Source organism: Camelina sativa, chromosome 19 (assembly GCF_030686135.1).
Source record: "Camelina sativa cultivar CO46 ecotype springtype chromosome 19, ASM3068613v1".
NCBI classification, from domain to species: Eukaryota; Viridiplantae; Streptophyta; class Magnoliopsida; order Brassicales; family Brassicaceae; genus Camelina; species Camelina sativa.
In genome coordinates this window covers 12,020,493-12,030,206 of record NC_141898.1, presented here as the reverse complement: position 1 = coordinate 12,030,206, position 9,714 = coordinate 12,020,493, and the positions used below count along the sequence as shown (strand labels likewise).

The window sequence follows — 9,714 nt, the reverse complement described above, 5'->3', positions numbered from 1 at the left end:
ATTTTATAGGTTTTAACCATAGTTTTTAGGTTTGTTTTGAGTCTTTTATTGAGTCAAAGTGTGCTTTTAGAGTCTTTTATGAGTTTGTACAGAATCTAGGTTGCTTTTGAAGGAAACTGAGTGTTTTGGGGATGAAAACAAGCATCTGGAGTCATTTTGGTGAAGACTGATCGGACTAGCAAGCAGATGGAGCGAACACAGAAAAAGCATCCTGGATCGGCTGATCCACATTCGGATCGACAGATCCCGAGCCCGACGCAACTTTTCCTTTTTCGTTCTGAACCGACTTTTAGGGTTTTATTTTAATATATAAGAAAGAGGCACGACCTCTAGAAAGATAATTTTTATTCTACGCAGCTTTTGAGTATTTGTAACCTTTGGGAGAAGATCTCTAATCCTCTCTAACACTTTGGAGAAGATTTCTGTATCCTTTTTATTTATTTTCTTTTGCAATTCAATTATGTTTACTTCATCTTTGATTTGCTGTTTCTGTTTCTTCATGTCTGAGTAGTTTATCTATTGAGTTTCGGGTTTCAAAGGGAAATTATGATTTTCTAAACATAGGTTGTTAGATTTGGGGTTGATCTATTTTGTTCTTCATCTATTGTTGTTCTTAAAGCCTAAACTAGATTAGCTACCTAGTTTATGATCATAGGTTTAATTCATCGGGGCACCAAAAGTGTTGTTGAGTTGCTGGAAAAGAACTTAGGTGAGCAAGGTGGATCTTAGCCAACGAAAGTTGAAGTTAAGGCACCTTGTGAACAGATCAAACTTGAACCTTTATTGGTTGCTTGGTTTGCTAGGTCCAAACGACGGTTTAGGGTTTAGTGAATTCATTGCATAGATAGTTAACGCTGCGAAAGTAGGTTTGCTTTACAACTGTGATTTGAGTTCTAGAACAGTGTCTAATGCATCCCATCTAACCACCTTAGTCTGAGAATTATATCCCCATAGATTCCCTGCACCCAATATTTCCTTTTTGATTTAAAGCAACTTATTTACTTTCCGTTTTTTGATTAATTACTTTATTCAAAAACTTCCTCTTTTGTCTTAGCTATATTTAATCTACATAATTTCATAGTGTAATTGTTTGGTCCATGTGGATTCGATCCTGAAGTGTTACAACGATACCACTAGATCGTGGTGGAGTACACATTGGGTTTTAATTGACTTGTTGATCACCATGTCCGTGTAGTCCAAAACTAAGTCGACCAAGCCTATTCTGCATTTCTTTGGTCTTACTGGCTACATGCTTTGTGTGGATTTCTTAATCTCCTTGGACAAGGCCCCAAGTGAGAGAGAATCCACATGTATTGTTACAGTTTGACCTATTTCATTGGCATATGGTTTTAGTTTTCCTTGGAAGATCTGTTTGTATTGGCTTAAAGTCTTATGGTCTATCGCCCTGCTCCCCAAGTTACTTACTCGACGACTTCAAGCCACTCTTCTTCAGTACCTCCTCCAGCTCTCGGACCATATGGATTGAAGACTACCCTTGGTCCAATGGAAGATACCTTCTGACCTGGGCTCTACATCGTCCTACCTTGGACCCTACAACCATGGTCCCCGGAATCTCTGCCTTCGCACTTCTACTGTACCTCGTTTTGGCGAGCGTTTTGGCTTTGGATCCTTCTACAACGTCTACGCGTCTTTTGCTCCATAGCTCTCTTGGTGTTCACCTTGAAGTCTCTTATTTTTTTGTTTATGGTATTGGGGAATACCTACTCTTGTAACTCTTTAAACTTTGGGATCTTTTAATCTCCACCTTGTACCTTGATTTGATTTGAATAAATGAAATCATGTGTTTGTCCATAAAAAAAAAAAGTTTTCCATGAAAAATAAATTAAACATAGACGATGAATCCCGTTGTAACAAAAACGAAAAGGAACTTCAAAGTTTCAATCAGTGAATTATTGGCTAAAAGATTGAAACACAACAATGAAAATGTTGTCCACTAAAAATTAAAAATTTCTATAAATGCTCTTCATAAATCAAAGATGCAAAACTAAATAGGAAAACAAATAATAAATCGTTGATTATTAAGAATTAAAATTGTATGTGGGCAACATTCCAAATGGTGTACCATAGAAAATAATAGTTCGTCATTCTACGTAGATGTTGTGGTAGATAGTAACAAAAGTACAAAACTGAACAATATGACATTTCTGAAAAGAAAAATACTGTTCATGACATTTAAAAAAAAAATTATATCTACATTCTATTTTTATGTGTGTGTAAAAATTTTAAATATTTTATAAATATCCTTTAAGAACCATTTAAAAAGTTTAGATACTAGATGGTCAGTGGTTGTCCACACGATACTTGAGATGTATTTAGTTGTTTATATAATTTATCTATCTATAATTATAGTATATTAACATATTTAGTATCAATTATAATTTACATATATATATATATATATCTAAATATGTATAGTTGATTTTATTTGTTATAAAAACACATACATAAAATATTTTGCTTATGTTTTACTTATATTTTACATATATTTTGAAAATAAATAAAAATAAATAGTTAATTTAGGAAATTTCAATTAGTACTGATCTTGAAGAAATTGTAGTATTAAAAAAAAATGGAAGAAATTTTAGTTTTGAGGAAATTTCTCTATATAGAAAGGATGATATGCCTAATTTAGACTCACAACTAGTTAAGTAAAAGTCATTACTTGAAATCTTATTTTGATAACGTCGAGAGGGGACGTTGTCGTGCGTGATATAGCATCAGCTATACCACCCACCGACGTATCAGTCAAAGTACGTGTTAGCCCTCTAGGCTTTCCTGAAATTTTCCTACCCATTGTGTTTCTCTCTTGTTTGATACATATCATTTATTGCAGAATTAAATTACTTTGTTTTTATCCACTTTCAAACTCCAAAACAAAAACATTCATAACTTACAACGATTTTTAAAGGCAAATTATGGGAATAATAATATTTCTTTTTAATTTATAACATAGTATATTTCATATGTATGTCAGAATCCAAACTAAAAAGTTATAATTTTCTTTTATCTATGTTTGTTAAACGATAGGGTCTATTTATAATTGGCACATTAATAATTTTCATTGTCATGTTTCCAGATGAGCAGGACAACAAAAGGAAAAATAAATAAATACACTCTTCAACCGTAAATTTAAGACTAATTTCAAGAACTAGACGTATGGTATCTAAGGAATTTTACCAATACTACCATTTAAAAAAAAACACATTTCTCAAATACCATATTCTCACATCTTTTTTGAAAATCCATATTTATATTATTGATCTGTTAGAATAGGTGGTGGACTTGTCCATGAATATTATTTTGATAGTTTATTCATGAGAAGTAATACTAACATGTCCACGAGTGCAAATTAGAAACCAAATACAAAGATAGAAAGAATCTTAATTAGATCCCAAGGTTTAAAACACACAAAAATAAAAAGCCTCCAAAGCTAACAAAAGATAGATAGTTAAAGAGATAAAGAGATAAAAGACTCTTTGAGAGCTTTGATCCAAAAGTTAGAAGGCTTTTTGGTATATGTGAGATCAAAGTTTATCGAACATTCTTCCAATGACTACTAGTCAGTGGATGAACAAATGGCCAATGTCAAAAGTCAAAGTGGCATCGATGAAGGAGCCAAAAACGTGAATCTTGTCGGCACAAAAAGAACTACTTGAAGTAGTGATTTGACAAAGGCTTGAGCAAAGGTGATGGTGCTTAGGTGCTTGAAGTTGTTTGGTAAAGTTTCGTGGAGTGGAGTGAGAGTTATGCTTAGGAAAACCATAGCTTTTGGTAGCGGGGATGTCGTCATAGGATCTTGTGGCATATTAGTCAATGGACGAACTCAAGATCCTAGGGGGAGCTAAAGCTAGGAATCGCAAGTGGATGATATAGACCTGTAACAGAATAGGTGGATAATCTCTCACATAAAAGTCTCGGTCAAGGAGATTAAAAATTTCACACAAAGTTTGTAGTCAGCTTGATATCGGCATAAAAGTGGCAGACAATAATGATTTTCACAAAGATATGCTTGGTAATCAGGGGATATAATGATAGATGGTTAAAGAGAAAACGGTAACCAACGCTCTTTAGAGGTGTACTCTTGAAACAATTGCACCCGGATTCTTAATCCTTACACAGGATCCACGGGAAATGATCTCACAAGAAAAAACCTTGACTTCTAAAGAAAATTAGCAAGAATAATAATAACCCATGAAATAATCTATAATTTATTATCCAGGGGATATAATAATTTATAATTTATAATTTATATATGGTTTTAACTTTTAACTATGCATTGATTCATATATTTTTGAAATATGAACAAATGATGAAGATGAGAGGTGAATGTTTAATAAAATAGTTGATTTGTTTGAAATTTAATTAAAGAAAATAATTTTGTTAAGAGATTAGTCAAGAGAGAAAATTTTAATATTTTCTTTTAAAAATTGAGTAATTGAAATCTAACTGACGTTGATTTTCATTTCAATTCTTTTACTTTCGAAATTGTCGTTTATAATCTGTTGGGCATAATTTTATCATCATAAATAAATAAATATAATTTATTTAGTCAATGCATATTTTGCTGGATAGTCAGCGTAAATAATAGTTTATCTTATAAAAGGAAAATCTTCTTGATTAGTCAAGGAACCAAGAATCTCGTGACAGACTCTATCAAGCGACCGAGAATCTCGTGATTGACTCTGTCACGAGATCGAGAGTCACGCGACTAACTTCGTCAATGGCCTGAAAGTCACGCGACTAGATCTGTTAAGGGACCAAGAGTCTAACGACCGACTTTAATAAAGGGTCAAGAGTCCCATGACCGACTATGATAGAGTCGGCAAGACCAAGACAAATCCTAAGGGATTAGGGCAAAAGAGTCTCTATATAAGGAGAGCGGCCTCCACGAGAGACAGGAGGAAGAGACAAAGCAAGAGACCTAAAAACACAAGACACACGACACAACTCTAGAACGCGGCTAGGGTTTATAGATTGATTCACTGTGCCTTGAATTCTTGTATTTGAGCTCGAGACTTTGATCAATAAAAACAACCATTCAACATATGTTTCTTGTTTCCGTAGTCTTTAAACGAATTGATTATTTTTGCCCAAACATAATCCTACTATATTAATTGGGAAGTACAAATATGAAACAAATATTATAGTGTGTAAAAGATTAGGTTCAATTGTCATTAGAAAAACTGAATTAAGCTTAATTAATTAATTAAATAAAGATAATTAATTAAAAAATCAAAAACGCTGACAGAACAAATATAAAAAAAATCTAGAAAAATAAAAAAGTATATTTTCTCTCTCTAATAAATTATGGATAAAAATTACTAAATGTTTATAAAAAAAATAGAAACCAATCAGAATTTCAAAAACTAAGATTTTATAGCCAAGTACAAAATAAAATTATTTTGAATAGCTAAATTTCGAAGATTTTGTTACGATTTCAAATTATGATTCCCCTATCATCTTTATTTTCTTTTATTTACAAATTGTTTGGAATTTTTCATATAATACTTATGATTAATAAAATACATATTTTTTTTCTGCATATGTTGTGATTTGAATTTTTTTAAACTAAGATATATTACTCAATCTATAAAAAATGTGTTTTTTAATTTCCACATTGGCAGGTTGGTAAAACTAAATTTATATAGATTATAAATTAATAATTTTTATTTTTTCACAATTATAATATTAAAATTTTTACTTTATATTTTACAAAATAATGATGCAAATACAACAAACAAACAATACAAAACTGTAATATACGTCAATAATAAAATACTATAAAATTCTAAAATAATTAGTATTCAAAAAGACTAATAGATTTACAGAACAATTATAAATATATATTATCTCAAACAAAATAACTTTTAAAAAAAAATAACAATAATTTTTCTAATTATATTTGTTTTTAAAAAAAAATGTTGATCCGTGCTTTAAGCACGGGATATCTCCTAGTTGTAATTAAATACTTTCTATGTCACTGGAATAGAAGAATTATTAATTTTGAATATTCTACAAAATGTACATCTTTTATTATAGAAAAACAGAACTGAACACTGATTCTTTAAAAATATTAGAAATTATTATTTTTCATTAAAATTAACAATATAATATAAGTAAATATGATATTTGAACATTAAAAATAATATATATATATATATATGTATAAATTTCAAAAAGAAAATTTGTTTTAACCGAATACACCTAAAGCATCCTATTTACTTGCATTTATTTTTTCTTGATCTTGTTTTAAAAACTAAATTAAAGTTTAGGATTTTCTCTTTCTGCTAGCCAATGACTTTTAAAAGAACTTACCTTTTGAACTTTTCTTTATGAGAAAAAATTGGAAAATGTAAATGAGGTCACATTCACTTGTGAATAAATGGGAAGGAATATAATCTCAAATAATTTAATTGAGAGAATACTTTCAAATAAACAATAAGATAAAGAAACTTTGAAAATCAAAAAGAAAATTTGAAAGGTATGGTACCACTACAAATATAAATATCGAGTTCTCTTCTCATTTTCTTGCAACATTTATCCATAAAACAAACATAACCAAAATAGTTATAAAAAAAAGAGAGAAATTAATATGGAGGTCATTTATAAGCTATGAATTGTGATAGTTTCACTCATAGTGGTGAAGCTATGTCATTTGATCTATCAATGGAGCAATCCAAAGTGTAATGGAAAACTTCCTCCAGGGTCGATGGGTTTTCCAATCATTGGAGAAACTATTGAGTTCATGAAACCTCATGATTCTCTTCAATATTCAAATTTCCTCAAGAAGAGAATCCTCAGGTTCGCTTATTTTTATTTTAGCATGCATGTTAAGAAATGGTTTCTTACTTACTTAAGTTACTTTGTTATTTTTTTCTGTAAAAAAATATAGACATGGACCACTTTTTCGAACAAGCTTATTTGGAGGCAAAGTTATAATCTCAACAGATAATGAACTGAATATGGAGATGGCAAAGACAAATCGTATTCCCGGTATCACAAAGAGCTTAGCACGACTATTTGGAGAAGATAACAATTTATTTTTGCAGAGCACAGAGTCCCATAAACATGCAAGGAACTTGACACTCCAACTATTGGGTTCACAAGGTTTAAAATTGAGGATATTGGAAGATATTGATATCCTGGCTCGTACATACATGAGTGAAGAAGCTAGGAATGGAACTCTTGACGTTAAGGAAACAGCAAGCAAGGTAAAAAATAATTGATCGACTTTATGATGTCTTTATCTCTTGACAATATTAGCTAAAGTAGATAAGATATATAGGATACATGATCATCTCACAAGTATTTAAATTATTAACCGTTACAGATCATAATTGAGTGCCTTGGAAAGAAAGTTATGGGCAATATGGAACCAGAGGCGGCAAAAAAACTCGCACTTTGTTGGAGATATTTTCCAAGTGGTTGGTTTCGGCTTCCTTTCAATATTCCTGGGATGGGTATCTATAATATGATGAAGGCAAGTAATGAGTGCTCCTACCAATAATATATATATATATATATATATATATATGGTTATAATGAAAGCCATGATATTTATGTTTCATGGCAGGCAAGAAAAAAGATGAAGAAGTTACTAAAAGAAGAAGTGTTGAAGAAGAGAGCATCAGGAGAGGAGTTCGGGGAATTCTTTAAGATCATATTTGGAGAAAACAAAGAAGGAAAGGAAAGAATGAGTATGGATAATGTGATCGAGTACATATATACTTTCTTTGTGATTGCTAATGAAACAACACCACGAATTCTCGCGGCTACAATAAAACTCATAAGCGAAAATTCTGAAGTCATGCAAGAGCTTCAAAGAGAGCATGCAAGAATTGTTGGAGATAAGACTGCCAAGCAGGCCAGCCTAACATGGAAGACTATAAGTCCATGACTTTCACCAATATGGTAACTATGTTCCAAAATCATGTATAAAGTGATAAGACAATTTAAAATTATGTACATTTTAGTAGCTCACACACACACACACACACATGTACGGTACTTGGTTTCAGGTGATTAATGAGTCTCTTAGGATCTCAACCACAGTACCTGTAATACTTAGGAAACCTGATCATGACATCAAAGTAGGTAATTATACAATTCCAGCGGGTTGGAACTTCATGGGTTATCCAAGTGTCCATTTTAATCCAGAAAAGTATGAGGATCCTTTAGTATTTAATCCATGGCGTTGGAAGGTGATTCAAATATGATCTTCATCATTAAATATTTTCTCCCTAATTCACTAATCAAATTCAATTTTTTCACATGTATCTAACTTTATTAACAGGGAAAAGATGTGGACGCGATACTCTTGAAGAATTACATTCCGTTTGGTGCTGGTCCTAGACTCTGTGTAGGAGCTTATTTTGCTAACCTGCTGATGGCTATATTTATCCACCATTTGTGTAGATATAGGTCTACTTTTATTTCCTAATGACTCTAAATTTATATATTTTGTAATTATGTCAATCTCATTACTTACATTTATTTGGTTTGTAGGTGGTCAATGAAGGCAGACATCACAATAACTCGAAGCTATATGCTTATGTTTCCTCGGGGATGTGATGTTCAAATCTCTGAAGAGACTAAAGTATAAAATGTATTAGAGTTGTTATATTTCTTTGGTGATCGTTGGGTTATAATAAGATAATAAAATAATGGTTACATATATATGGATATGTAATTTGCTTTCCAAAAAATAATATATATAATAATAAAATAATATTTTATATATATAGTAGATTAAGTTCGCCTAATTTACGTGGGTATAAAAAATATGTGAAATTTTAAATATTTTCTCAAATTTTCATTTTATATTCTATTTGGTAATTTTACATAACTTAAATTGTTGTTATAAAATTCATGGTTGTGAATTGATCACATGGTTCTATGCTGCCTCTACCACTAATACCATCGCCATTAGAATCCTTATGACATACTAGGCTGAGACATAGTTTCCGCCGGGTAGACGGAGGGAGATAGATCAGAGAAATCAAAATCAAAATCTCAGTACAATTGACTTTTAAGATAATCAGGCAGAGATATCAAAGTGTGAGAATACTTTTTTCTTCTTAAGTTTGGATTTTGATTGTTTTTTTAGATGATAATAATGAGAAAATATATTTATATGTTTCTTCTTATGTTTTGGTGTCATTGATGTTGTATACATATATGAGAGTCGATCGACGCCAGCATTACAATGGTGTCGAACGACACCAAACCAGAAATCACGATCCAAGCATCCCTTCAAGCTCTTTCTCGCTGCAAAACTCTAATCCGCCACAACCATCGATTCTCTTATCAATCTAACACTAAAACAACATAACTTACCTGGATAACAGCTAGGAGAGAGCCTGCTTGAGTCTTCTAATCCACCACCAAATAATCAGATCCTTCCCATGTAACGCCCGTGAACCGGAATCCCGGTTCGGGTGGTGCATCGATTGATGCAGTTTGTGCATCTATCGATGCAAGGCTCACTTGTACGGGATGACTTAAGTTAAACGCTCGTTTTATTGTATTTTGGTTTGGTAAAAAACCTTAAGGTCAGGTATTTAATGGGAAGCTCGACGAGTTCGGCCTCTTTTGGTCGTATTCCAGAAAGTTACAAAAGGAGAGAAAAGTTTTGTAAGAGTTCTTTAGAGTTGTGGCCATTGTTTGCGAGATCTGTTCCTGTGGAGTAAAGAT

The 9,714-nt window shown here is 31.7% G+C and overlaps 1 pseudogene across 1 annotated transcript; it reads left to right on the top strand.

Annotated features, from left to right (window-relative positions):
* Positions 1-6,569: 6,569 nt before the first annotated feature.
* LOC104767765 (cytochrome P450 708A2-like) lies at positions 6,570-8,689 on the top strand (annotated as a pseudogene). Its single transcript, XR_015591540.1, has 7 exons — positions 6,570-6,822; positions 6,914-7,232; positions 7,352-7,501; positions 7,595-7,932; positions 8,040-8,222; positions 8,315-8,442; positions 8,527-8,689. The product of XR_015591540.1 is annotated as a cytochrome P450 708A2-like (transcript).
* Positions 8,690-9,714: the final 1,025 nt, after the last annotated feature.